Source organism: Gopherus evgoodei, chromosome 6, assembly GCF_007399415.2.
Source record: "Gopherus evgoodei ecotype Sinaloan lineage chromosome 6, rGopEvg1_v1.p, whole genome shotgun sequence".
NCBI classification, from domain to species: domain Eukaryota; kingdom Metazoa; phylum Chordata; order Testudines; family Testudinidae; genus Gopherus; species Gopherus evgoodei.
This window is the reverse complement of record NC_044327.1, coordinates 91,708,756-91,723,135: the sequence shown is the minus strand read 5'-3', so window position 1 is coordinate 91,723,135 and position 14,380 is coordinate 91,708,756. Positions and strand designations below refer to the sequence as shown.

The window sequence follows — 14,380 nt, the reverse complement described above, 5'->3', positions numbered from 1 at the left end:
GGGTGGAAGTGCAAATGTTCGCAGTGCTCCTTCCAAGTGTATTGACCAAATGGAGGGATGTGGGCTCCCACAAACCGAACTCTGCCAGGTTCATGGGGAGGATGCATGTAGGATTGAATAATTCACCGAGAGATTTGGAAATTAAACTACCTGCTATGCCTAATCGCTTTTTAAGTCAATGCTCCTGCAATAACACCCGATATTTGGATAAGAATAAGGAATAAATGGACACACTGGCCGTTGGAACCCCCATAGCTTCAGTGTGTACAAAAACCCAGCAGAAGTTGTCACTGTTCATGACTGTGTTTGTTGGGAGGGTAGAGGACAAGGAAGTACCCTGACAGGACACCTACTTTTCTAAGCTAATAACAGCCGTATGTTAAGGCCACCACTTTGCAAAGCATACATTTTATTCTCACCACTGCTACAGGCAATAATATCATTTACTGGCCTGCAAATCGGATTGTAGAATCAGCCCTTAAGATTTCAAATACCCTTCAACTGGACTGCTTTAGTGCCTGACTGATTTCACAATTTGCTTTCACTCCTATCAAAGGTTCAGAAAATCTCTGAACTGCAAGGGACAATTCAGGTGCTCAAAAATATATATCAGATTGAAAAGCATGCTTTCCAGACTGCCCATAAAGTGTCTACTTTATGTACTAAGTATGACGTAATGTGTTCTGTGACTAAGGCTATACAACAACCCCATCATGCTATTACAATGGGAATGTTAATGCTCTTAGTGTTTTTAATATTTCTGTTTCGCTTGGGATCATGTTGTTGTTGTTGTTGTAAATGATGTAATAATAAATAAATATAGCAGCAGCACCTTCCATGTTCATACTGACCATGCATTGTTATCTTCAACCAGAACCCCAAAGGCTGAGCCATTTGATTTGGAATTAAAAATGCAAACTTTAATAAAAAATAAAGGTTTTTAGATTAATGGTGGCACTAAAAGAACAAAAGGGGGGATTGTAAGGGAAAATTGAGTAGGCCCAAACTTTAACCATGATAACTTTGATTAAAATAACTGTGTACAAGGGGCAGGAGGAGAGAGAGGATGAAAAATGCCAATCTTGCAAAATGTAACTGTAATCGCTAGTAGTCTTAACTGCAAAAGTACAACCTGATAATAAATAGGAAAGCGTGTTGCTTTTGTATTCCTAATAAGAGCTGTTTTTCTGTTTTAAAGGATATTACGAATGAAAAGTGTGTTTGACTGAACATGGTTTTAAGCTATACAAGCTTCTGTGTTCCTTTGTTAAACAGACCGGCTAGGCTGGCTGTGTCTCCCTGCATACTTATAATAAAAGAGCCTCAGGCTGTTCTGATCCAAACACATTGTGTGGTAATTTTTCCACCTCAGTAACTTACTTTGTTCTGTCTGTTATTACTTGGAACCACTTAAATCCTACTGTTTATACTTAATAAAATCACTTTTAGCTTATTAATTAACCCAGAGTAAGTAATTAATACCTGACGGAGCAAATAGCTGTGCATATCTATCAGTGTTATAGAGGGCAGATAGTTTGAGTTAACCCTGTATAAGCTTTATACAGAGTAAAACTGATTTATTTGAGGTTTGGATCCCATTGAGAGCTGGGTGTCTGGGTGCTAAAGACAGGAACACTTGCTAAGCCGTTTTCAGTTAAGTCTGCAGCTCTGGGGGCATGGGTCAGATCCTGGATCTGTATTGTAGCAGATTAGCATATCTGGCTCAACAAGACAGGGATCTGAAGTCCCAAGCTGGCAGGGAAAACGGTTTAAACATGTGCAACCACTTGAAAAATCAGTGATCATGGACTGCACACTCAGCAAGTTTGCAGATTACACTAAACTGGGAGGAGTGGTAGATACGCTGGAGGGTAGGGGTAGGATACAGAGGGACCTAGACAAATTAGAGGATTGGGCCAAAAGAAACTTGATGAGGTTCAACAAGGACAAGTGCAGACTCCTGCACTTAGGACGGAAGATTCACATGCACTGCTACAGACTAGGGACCGAATGGCTAGGCACCAGTTCTGCAGAAACGAACCAAGGGGTTACAGTGGCGAGAAGCTGGATATGAGTCAACAGTGTGCCCTTGTTGCCAAGAAGGCTAACGGCATTTTGGGCTGTATAAGTAGGGGCACTGCCAGCAGATCGAGGGACGTGATCATTCCCCTCTATTCGACATTGGTGAGGCCTCATCTGGAGTACTGGGTCCACCTTTGGGCCTCACACTACGAGAAGGATGTGGAAAAATTGGAAAGAGTCCAGCGGAGGACAACAAAAATTATTAGGGGGCTGGAACACGACTTATGAGGAGAGACTGAGGGAACTGGGATTGTTTAGTCTGCAGAAGAGAAGAATGGAGGGGTGGGGATCTGACAGCTGCTTTCAACTACTTGAAACGGAGTTCCAAAGAGGATGGATCTAGACTGTTCTCAGAGGTACCAGATGACATAAGGGTAGGCAACCTATGGCATGTGTGCCAAAGTCGGCACGTGAGCTGATTTTCAGTGGCACTGACACTGCCCGGGTCCTGGCCATCGGTCCAGGGGGCTCTGCATTTTAAATTTAATTTTAAATGAAGCTTCTTAACATTTTTAAAACCTTATTTACTTTACATACAACAACCATTTAGTTATATATTACAGATTTATAGAACGAGATCTTCTAAAAACATTAAAATGTATTACTGGCATGTGAAACCTTAAATTAGAGTAAATGATGACTCAGCGCACCACTTCTGAAAGGTTGCCAACCCCTAAGATGACAGAACAAGGAGTAATGGTCTCAAGTTGTAGTGGGGGGATATTAGGAAAAACGTTTTCACTAGGAGGGTGGTGAAGCACTGGAATGGGTTACCTAGGGAGATGGTGGAATCTCCTTCCTTAGAGGTTTTTAAGGTCAGGCTTGACTAAGCCCTGGCTGGGATGATTCAGTTGGGAATTGGTCCTGCTTTGAGCAGGGGGTTGGACTAGATGATCTCCTAAGGTCCCTTCCAACCCTGAAATTCTATGATTCTATTAATTGTAGGACAGGAAGGGACCTTGAGAGGTCATCTAGTCCAGTCCCCTGCATTCATGGCAGAACTTATCTAGAACACCCCTGACAAGTGATTGTCTAGTCTGCTCTTAAAAATCTCCAATGATGGAGATTCCACAACGTCCCTGGCAATTTATTCCAGTGCTTAACAATCCCGACAGCTAGGAAGCTTTTCCTAATGTCCAATCTAAACCTCCCTTGCTGCAATTTAAGCCCATTGTTTCTTGTTCTATCCTTAGAGGTTAAGGAGAACAACCTTTTATGTACTTGAAAACTTATCAGGTCCCCTTCTCTGTCTTCTCTTCTCCAGACTAAACAAACCCAATTTTTTCAATCTTCCTTCATAGGTCATGTTTTCTAGACCTTTCATCGTTTTTGTTGCTCTTCTCTGGACTTTCCCCAATTTGTCCACATCTTTCCTGAAAAGTGGCACCCAGAAATGGACACAATATTCCATCTGATGTCGTATCAGCACGGAATAGAATGGAAGATTCACTTCTTGTGTCTTGCTTACAACACTCCTGTTAATATGTCCCCAAATGTTTTGTTTTTGTTTTCGTTTTTTGGGCAAGTGTTACACTGTTGAGTCATATTTAGTTTGTGACCCACTATGACTCACAGATCTCTTTCTGCAGTAATCCTTCCTAGGCAGTCATTTCCCATTTTGTACATGTGCAATTGATTGTTTCTTCCTCAGTGGAGTACTTTGCACTTGTCTTATTGAATTTGATCCATTCAGTCGTTACTTTTAGATGAGGTGGTTCAGAAACAGTAGACACCAATAGGACAGACGCTCTTGCTCTGGAGCGGGCCAAAGAATCGGACCGCAAAGACCAATGAGCATCTCAAAGATTCCCAGAAGGCCACTGGACAAATGGACATGGCATTGCTGGCCAAGCCAAGAGCCCTGTCCTGCCAGCAGGAACAATGCTAATCCCAGTATCAAAGGTATCTGAGGATGGTCTCTGGCACCTATCAGGTGACAACGAACTGGAGGATGACCCCAATATGGATCTCAAGGAGTCCCAGAGATTCTCTGGTGACAGTGGGGGAGCCATCCCCAATGGACCAAATACATCATCGGACTCATCTGAATCTCAAAACAGGGACAGCATCAGTGTCAAAGAGGAATAAGGAATCTGCACTGGCAGTAATGAGCAAGACACTCCCACCTGATACCAGAGGAGGCACCAGCACTGAGGCCAAGGACAGGTACCTGCTGTCATGGCAATGATGGTGCCAAAAGACACACCCACACCAAGGAGGTCTTCAGTGCCAGGCACAGTGTTGGCCTCCATTCTACAGCCAGGGATACCAGTGGTGTGAATTGCAGTGCCGATGAACCTGGCAGCTCTGCAACACAGTCAAAAGCTACCAAGAGCCTTAGCAACTGCAGCACCAGAAAACTCCTGAAGTAGTGGAAAGACAGGGACTAAGAGATACAGCACCTCTAAAGCAGCCTGATACACGACCAGTGTGGAGACAGTCAGCACTGGCGCTAGCATCATTTGTACTGGACTCTAAGGATGCTCACGGCTAGAACTGGAATCAATGGTATGGTCTCTCACTGATCTCGGCCCAGTACGTGGAAGCAGTTAGACGGACCCGCTCCATTCAGTGTACCAGAAGGAGTCTGATGCCAGTCAGAACTCCTCTTAGAAGATGAGGAAGAGTCTTCCTAAGCCCTGGAGCAGTCCTGATTAGTTTTATGGGATCTCTTCCTCACTGCACCAGAAGAGGGAGAATGACTCCTTTTCCTCTTAGGGGAAACAGCAGGGTCTAAATGTGGAGCAGCATCACTTCTTAGTTCCGAAGGTGACTGCCAATCAGACAAGGGCCTCCATGCCAAAGTGTGCTTCATGGCCTACTCCAAAAGGTACTGCTTCAGCCATAAGTCCCTCACCACCCTAAGTCCTCTTTTGAACAACTTATATATGGCACATCATTCTTTAATGTGCCCATCACCAAGACAAAAGCACCTCCTATAGGGATTATTGGGGATGTGCCCCCCCCAGCCATGACAGACAATGCTTGAACCCTGGTAAAGGCAACACACGTCACCCAGCTACTATAAACAACACTATGATAACACTAAACTAAACCAAAAAGTACTACTAACTATTACCTAGAGCAGTGGTTCTCAGCTTATTTACCATTGAGGGCTGCAGATGCAGCTCTCTCTATCCTACGTGGGCTGCACCCATACAATATATATACACTACCTGTATGGCCTTGAGAATGTCACATACGCTGTAGCTGTGGGCTGACTGGGCCACAAGTGGGCCGTGGGTAGAGAACCACTGATCTAGAGGAAATAACCCTCAGAAAACAGACTAAAAATGTGAAGTGAAAACTCTATACCAAGCTCCATCTCCGTCCATGAAGAAGAAAGTGAAGGGGTTCGAGGCAGTGCTGCCATCCTATGGCCAGGAAGGAGCTAGGGCCACAAAGCACGAGCGCAACCCCTACGAGTACTGGTAGGCAAAATTCTCTGGCTTCAGTGCGCCGGGTGTGCACGCACACCAACATGAAATACACACCTGCATCTAAGAAAAGGCAAAAAAAGTGTTCAATAAATATCTGTTCTGAATTTGAAAAAAGCCAGATGTAGCCATATATGAGGATGAAACACTTTCTACTCCAATAGCAGTTCAGAGGGATATTAAAAACAGCAGCTACTAAACTTAGATATTTTTAAAATCAGCAGGTTTACATTACTTGCAACCCCCAGTTTTAAAACAGCTGGCCAGGCAGTTCACTAGACCATTAATGCTGATTTTCAATGCCTCTGAGAACACTAAGGAAAAAAAGCTAATATTCTCCCAGTATTTAAAAAGGGTAAGTGGGATGATCGTCAGACTGACGCTGGTTCCAAGAAAATAATGGAAGAGCTGTTCCAGTACTCAGTTAATGAAGACTTCAGGGAAGGTGATATAATTAGAGTCCCCCACGTTGACAGGCATTATCCCAGGACAAAATGATTCTGAAAAAGGCCCCGGGAATAGGGGTCAGGGTTAGGGTCATGGTGAATAATCAAGTGAACATAAGTCTCTAGTACGATGCTGTGGGGACTTATGATCCTTGGAATCTTGAGCAGGAGTAGGGCAGTTGTATATTACATCTATCTGGCACTTGTGTGACCGCTATTGGAATACTGTGTCAAATTAAGAAGAGTATTGATAAAATGGAGTGGGCTCCACGAGGATGATTAAAAGACTTGAAAATATGCCTTGTATCAATAGATACAAGGAGCTCAGCCTGTTTAGTTTAACAAAGAAAAGGGTAAGAGGTGACTTGATCAGAGTCTAAGTACCTACATGGGAAGCACAACTTTGATAATGGGCTCTTCAATCAAGCAGACAAAAGTATAGCAAGATCCAATGACTGAAAGCTGAAGCTAGACAAATTAAGGCACACATTTTTAATAGCGAGGGTAATTAATCATATAGCAATTTAAGGGTTGAGGTGAATCCTCCATCAGTGGAGATTTTTCAGTCAAGACTGATTTTTTCCTGAAAGATATGCTCTAGTTCAAACAGGAATCAATTCAGGGAAATTCTATGGTCTGTGTTATGCAGGAGGTCAGACCAGATAATCAGTGACCCCTTCTGACCTTGTAATCTATGTTATTTACCTGTAAAACCATCTCACTGCTAATCAAGTATTCAGAATACTATTAAACATTATAAAATTTATTTCAAAAACATTTTTACTGTATATTTACTGAATACATTTGTGTATATATAATAAGCAGCCTGATATGACTGGAGCATCTCTTACAGAGAAGTTAGGTTCTACACATTTATATTGTAGTGAAACACTGCAATTGCGAATTAGTAGGCATCTTTCAGTCTCAAGAGACCATGGGTATGCAGCCCTGAAAGGTAAAGAATTTACCCTGTTTTATGGCACCTGCAGATGTGGCTGAAGAGACCCACTCGAGAGACACAATCGCTGTCGAATCTGTCACATTTAGAGATATTTCAACCCTTTAGGCTCTGCCTTCTGTGAACTCTTTTCTCCTCTTCTAAGCTGGACTGCTTCCTCTCAGTCCTTCCAGAGACTTTTGTTTAGCTCTTGTCTCCAAAGGCTGTGGTCTTGAGTGCGATCTTCCCAGTTGTCCACATCCATGTCCATTTCTTGAGGTCTCACTTGCACACATCCTTGAAATGTAATTTTGGTCACCCTTTGGGTCTTTTTCCAGATGCCAGTTTGCCATAGAGAATGTCCTTTGGGATGTGCCCACCATTCATTCAGCACACATACCCAAGCCAGTGGAGGCATCTCTGTTTGAGGAGTGTTTGTATGCTGGGTGTGCTTGCCCACTTGAGCACCGAGGTGTTGGTGACTGTCCCTCCAGGAGATGCTGAAGATTCAACGAAAACAATGCATATAAAAGCTGTTGAGCCTCTTTTCCTGATAGGAGTATAAGGTCTAAGTCTTGCTTCCATACAAAAGCTAATATATGCATGATATACACAGATCTTTGTGTGTTCTGTCAGTTTGTTGTTTTACCATACCCTCTTACTCAGTCTAGACATTGTGGTGGTGGCTTTTCCAGTGCAGATGTTGAGTTCCATTTCAAGTGAAAGGTTGATTATGATAGTGGAATCCAGGTACGTGAACTCGTTTACCACTTCAAGTTCACAGTTGTTGATCTTGATGGAGGGTGCTCAACTCCTTGGCATATTGTTAGTCTTTTTTAGGCTTACGGTAAGCCCATAGTATTGGCAAGCTTTGGAAAAACTATTCATAAAGTTTTGGAGATGAGCTTCTATGTGGGCTGTCACTGCTGCATCATCAGCAAAGAGGTGGTTTTGGATAAGGGCTTCCCGAATCTTGGTTTTAGATCTGAATCTTGCAAGATTGAACAGCTATCTATGAGATCTTGCGTGCAAGTAAATTCCCTCCATTGAGGAACCAAAAGCTTAGGGTATGGCTACATTTGAAACTTCAAAGCACTGCCGTGGCTCTCCCAGTGCTGCACGTACTCCACAACCTGATGGGGTTTAGCTTGCGGCGCTGGGAGCCGCGCTCCCAGTGCTGTGGCACTGTTTACACTGGCGCTTTACAGCGCTGTATCTTGCAGTGCTCAAGGGGGTGTTTTTTCCACACCCCTGAGCGAGAAAGTTGCAGCACTGTAAAGCGCCAGTGTAGCCAAGGCCTTATTTTAGTAGCAAGGAGAAGATCCCAAACAAAGCTGGGTCAAGTACACAGCCTTGCTTAACTCCACTACGAATCTGGAAAGCCTCAGAGACTGAGCCGCTGTATTGAACTGTGCCGTACATGTTTTCATGGAAAGATCGACCCATGCTTAAGAGCTTGGGGGGAACATCTAATCTTTTCTAGAATCGCAAATAATCCACTTCTACTGACAAGGTCAAAAGCCTTTGTGAGATATGTAAAGAGGCTTTTGTTGTTCTCTGCATTTCTCTTATAGTTGTCTCAGTGAGAAGATCATGTTAGCAGACCTTTCAGCTCTGATGCCGCACTGTGATTCAGGATAGAGTCTGTCTGCAAGGGTCTGAAGTCTGTTCAAGACAACTTGGGCAATGGCTTTTCCCATAATGCTAAGAAGGGAAATGCCATGATATGCTGACATCTCTCATTTCTTGTGGTACTTCGGCCTCTTTCCAGTATAGGCAGAGGAACTCATGAAGATGTTGCAGTACAATAGGTTTTACGCATTTTATGATCTCTTATGATATGCAGTCTTTTCCAGCAGCCTTTCCATCAGGGAAGCCATCTATGGCATGGCTAAGCTCCTTGACAGCTGGTTCATCGAGTTGGTTCATACAGGCAGGCTTTCGATGGCGTTGACAGCTGCATGAGTAACAATATTTTCATGAGAGTAAAGTTCAGAGTAGTTTTCTACCCATCCATCCAACTACTTGCTGCAGTTGTTGATTGTTTCCCCTGTTGTTGATTTCAATGGGGCTGTCTTCTTCGAAGTAGGACCCAAGGCTTTCTTGATCCTATCATACATGTTTCTAATGTTGCCTGCATCAGCTGCTACTTGGATGCTTTCACATAAGTGCAGCTAATACTCATTAGTGTAGCATCAAGTAGTTTGTTGTATCCTGGTTCTTGTCACTCTCAATGCTTGTAAGGTTTTTTTTAATTTGGGTCTCTCTTGTAGTTGATTTGGGCTGTGCGTCTGGCCTCCATGAATGGTGTCAACACACTGAGATATGTATGAAACCAGTCATTAGTCTTATTTTCCTTCTTCCCAAAGACAGACAGAGCTGCATCATAGATTGCGTTCTTCAGCTGGTCCCACTTCAGCTGGTCACTTGTGGCACAATCACTGGAGTCAAGGGATTGTGGTAGTATATTTTTGTATTGCTGTGACTTTTCTTGGTCCAGAATGGCACTGATGTTAATACAAGGACATCCCTTTACTTTAGATCTGTGTATTTTCTTTGGTTTAAGTCTGACCTTGCTGCATACCAGAGAGTGGTCTGTGTTGCAATCAGCACTTTGATAGCTGCAGGTAATGAGAACGATGTTAAGGTTGGTATGCCTTATGGGAAGATCCAGATAGTGCCGGTGGCCAGATCTGGGATGTTTCCAAGACACTTTGTGTTGTGGCTTTGTCTGGAAGAATTAGTTTGTTACACAGAGGATGTAATAGGAAAATTCTAGCAGTCTCTGACTGTTTCCTTTCATCTTACCAGTTCCATGTTGACCAAGACAGTTGGTCCATGCTTCATGATCAGCTCCCACCTTTGCACTGAAGTCCCCTAGCAGGAAAACATATTCATGTTTTGGAATCCTGCTGATGGTGGTGTTCAACTGGTCACAGAATTGGTCCTTGATGTCAGAAAATGAGGAGAGAGTGTTCGGGCATACACATTCACGAGGTTGACTGGGCCCTCAGATGTGAACAAGCGTAGTGCCAAAAATTCTCTCTGATCCATTTATAGGTGACTCAACCATCCCCAGAAGTGAGTTCTTGATGGCATATCCCACTCCATGCTCTCGCATTTCTTCAGCGCTGTTTCCCTGCCAGAAAAATGTGTAGTCTTTTTCCCTGAGAGATCCACTTAATGCTAGCCGTGTTTCTTGGAGTGATGCAATATCCACATTGAGTCGATTCAGCTCATTATTATTATAGCAGAAGTGGTGCGGGCCACAGAGACATCCTGGCCGCTGCTTCCCGCAGCTCCCATTGGCCGGGAATGGCAAACCATAGCCACCGGGACCTGCGGGGAGACATGCCTGCAGAAGGTCAATGTAAAAAAAATGTCTTGCAGCCCACCAGCGGATTACCCTGATGAGCCACGGACCGATGGTTGCTGACCCCTGATCTAGACCCTGCTGCAAGTCATCACTTTTCCAAGATATCTTTTTGCAACTCTTCCGTTTTCTGCAACAGATCAGTTTATTCTACACCCCTAAACATTTCTGTGAGCATGCTAGATATTTTATGTCCAAATCACAGACGAAACAATTTGGCTAAAATGTTTGCCTTCAGAAAGTATAGGGTGGGGAAAGAGATTGGTTGTTTTTTTAAAACTTAGAATGAAGTGTTTTCAAGTGAAAGACTGATGAGAACAGTCTTGACTTTCTTATTCTTGCCATAAGCAGATGCAGGATGAGTCACAATGAGACACAGGATAACAGTTTGAACGCAAACACTCTGAATGCTTAGTTTTTCGTTGTGGTCATGAACACATGATAAACTTCCCACTCAACATTTTCAAAGTCTTGGCTATTCTCTGGGAAAACTAGTTAAAATAATAAAGGAATAAGACCTACGTTATCTTCTAATTACTGTAATTTCAAAAGAGGTTATTTGTTTTTTTGCCAACTATTAAAAGCAAAGCAGGTAATCACTATGAATGAGTATTCCACTACTCACTTGTTATTACATAATTATAAATCTAACTGTTACCACTAGCTGAATCAATACTGACCACCAATACATTCACTTAAGGCACTTAACCTTCTCCGGGTTTTGTTTTTTTTAATCTCTTCATTAGAGAAGGAAAAGTGGCTCCCAATTTTAATTAAAAGTTCAAAACTAATCTGAGCTGAAGGAATCTACACAGAATATATATTAGAAGATTTTTTTTTAAAGATATCTGTTGCTTTCATCTTTTGATTTGCTGCTTTGTACATTTTTGGAGGGACATGAGAACAACCATACTCGGTCAAGACCAATGGTCCATTTAGCCCAGTATCCTGTCTTCTAACAGTGGCCAATGTCAAGTGCCTCAGAGGGAATGAACAGAATAGGGAATCATCAAGTAATCCATCCTGTCACCCATTCCCAGTTTCTGACAACAGAGGCTAGGGACACTTCAAAACATGGTTTTGCATCTCTGCCCATTCTGGTTAATAGTCATTGATGGACCTATCCTCCATGAACTTATCTAGTTCTTTTTTGAACCCTGTCATAGTCTTAGCCTTTACAACATCCTCTGACAAAGAGTTCCACAGGTTGACTGTATGTTGTGTGAAGAAATAGTTCCTTTTGTTTGTTTTAAACCTGCCAGCTATTAATTTCATTTGGTGGCCCCTTATTCTTGTATTATGAGAAGGAGTAAATAACACTTCCCTATTTAGTTTCTCTATACCACTCCTGATTTTATAGACCTCTGTCATATCCCCCCTTAGTCGCCTCTTTTCCAAGCTGAGAAGTCCCAGTCTTCTTAATCTCTCCTCATACGAAAGCCGTTCTATACCCCTAATCATTTTTGTTACCCTTTTCTGAACCTTTTCCAATTCCAATTTACCTTTTTTGAGATGAGGTGACCACATCTGCATATAGTATTCAAAATGTGAGGGTACCTTGGATTTATAGGAGACAATATGATATTTTGTTTTATTACCCTTTTTTAATGATTCCCAACATTCTGTTTGCTTTTTTGACTGTTGCTGCACAGTCAGTGGATGTTTTCAGAGAACTATCCACAATGACTCCAAGTTCTCTTTCTTGAGTGGTAACAGCTGATTTAGATCCCATCATTTTATACATATAGTTAGGACTATGTTTTCCAATGTGCATTTTTTGCATTTATCAACACGGAATTTCATCTGCGATTTTCTTGCCCAGTCACCCAGTTTTGTGTATTCCTTGTAATTCTTTACAGTCTGCTTTGGACTTGACTATCTTGAGTAATTCTGTATCATCTGCAAATTTTGCCACCTCCCTGTTTACCCCTTTTTCCTGATCACTTATGAATATGTTGAACAATACTGGTCCCAATACAGACCCCGGGGGGACACAACTATTTACCTCTCTCCATTCTGAAAACTGACCATTTATTCCTACCCTTTGTTTCCTATCTTTTAGCCAGTTACTGATCCAGGAGAGGACCTTCCCTCTTATCCCATGACAGCTAATTTTGCTTAAGAGTCTTTAGTGAGGGATCTTGTAATAATTTAATGCAATATTCTCTATTTATAAATGTCCTGTAATAGCTTTATAAATAAGCTATTTATAAAGCAGGTCAAGTCTATGGAATTCAGCAATACAACAATAAGCAAAAAGTCTGCAATGAGGCACTGGTGGAAATGCATTGACCAATAACGCACTTCTATGTATCCAAACAATTTTACATATTTATAGACTTACAAAGAGAGCACTCACTATGATTTAATACATTCCTGTTTGTCATCATGACAAGAGTTGGCAACCAGTCCACAAAATGGAATCTAGTCTCCTTTTGAGGATGCTTTACATAGTCCTTCTCAAACAAAGCATGAGCACAGCAACCACACATAGAATTTAGGAGGTACAAAGGGGAAGACAGAAATTTAGTTATGTAAAGATGTGGCTATTCTTACAGACCACAATAGAAAATGGTTATGTTTTAAATATGAGGTGAAAAAATAAACCAAGACTAGCTTGTCCCTCTCTCTCCAATTCAGAGGCCCCAGGTGTTAATTCATAAATTCCAAGACAGTGGATACACTGGCAAATAAGGACCCACAATTCAATACTGGTAAGGTTCCACCAATGTAGCAAAAATGGAAGCAGAGGTATTGATGGTGGTAAAAATCCCTGAGCCCTTACCACAGTACAGCTTCCACCAAGGCTACCATCAGTGGAGCTGCACCAGTGGTGTATTATGGCACTAATCCACAGAAATGTAGGGCAGGAAAGGACCTTTAGAGGTCATTTGGTCCAGCTCCTGCACTGATGATGCTAGTTTAGACAAGGCCTTAAAAGCTGGGACTGCATTACCTCTAATAGTGGCGTGTTTGATCGTGGTCAATTTGAACAGCTAGCACCTTTTCTACAATGGCTTTTTCAACAGATATCTTTGTGGAGTTGGAGTGCTCTTTTTCCAACTTGTATATAGGAAAAGCCAATATACAGTTTTGTTATAATTTAGTTTAAGAAGAGTGAACAGAATGTATCATTATGATGAAAAAGTTGATAGAAATATTAAAAGGACAACATCCTTAAGAGGATTTCAAATCACAACAACTTCTAAAACGTTAAGATACTATCCCTTAAGCAATCATTTTTAGTTATCCATAGAGATTTACAGGAATTAGTCAGCTACATGCCAACTATACTACTATTCCCTGAATACAACAGTTACAAATAAATAACTTTAGAAGTTGCATGTAAGGACTATATTCATTACTCAACCTATTCCCTAGTTCACATGCATATGTATATATAGAGAGAGAGAGACGATAGATATACTGTATGACTGTTTTCACCACAGTAAGGAAGCAGAAAACCGGTCCTGGCTGATCATGTAATAATGCCATGATTACACCATGGGGCTTCAGAAACAAACATAAGTTGTGTGGATAAAGCGCACAACAAGAAGCCAATAAGAAGCACATTTAAGTGCAAGGATTCAAAAACTGAGGAGAAAATTTTGAATTTGCCAAAAATAAATCAGGCATAAGTATTTAAAACCAATGAGCAGTTTGTTGCACTTTCCAACATATGAACAGCATCCAAACTATGCTACTTTGTATTTACCTTTTTAATGTGCTAATTTGTGATAAAAGTGATAATATGATTTTACATTATAGAGATTTGGCTCACATGGAAAATTCCATGTTGAAATCAATGTCAGAAGAGATTCTGTTTGTGCACATAATAATTTATATGATTCAATGATTCTGGAATCATTTTGGCTAGTGAAACAGGCTTAAATATTTCTCGAGAGAAAGAGGCAGGTTTACATACCCATAATTGTAGCAAATTGGAAATTCAGTAGCATTCTAGTCATTTATAGTAAAAATTGACACACACAAACATCACAAAAACAAAGTGAGTAACATCCTTCATGAAAGCTAAAGGAGCAAGAATTTTTTCCTCATTTCATTGCCCTATATGCTATAAATTAAAAAAAAAAAAGAAAAAAAA

At 41.6% G+C, this 14,380-nt stretch overlaps 1 protein-coding gene across 2 annotated transcripts in view; it reads right to left on the bottom strand.

Moving 5' to 3' along the window:
- Nucleotides 1-14,380, bottom strand: part of JMY (junction mediating and regulatory protein, p53 cofactor) — a 155,300-nt gene that overhangs the window by 71,648 nt on the left and 69,272 nt on the right. The gene's annotated exons all lie outside the window — the stretch shown is intronic.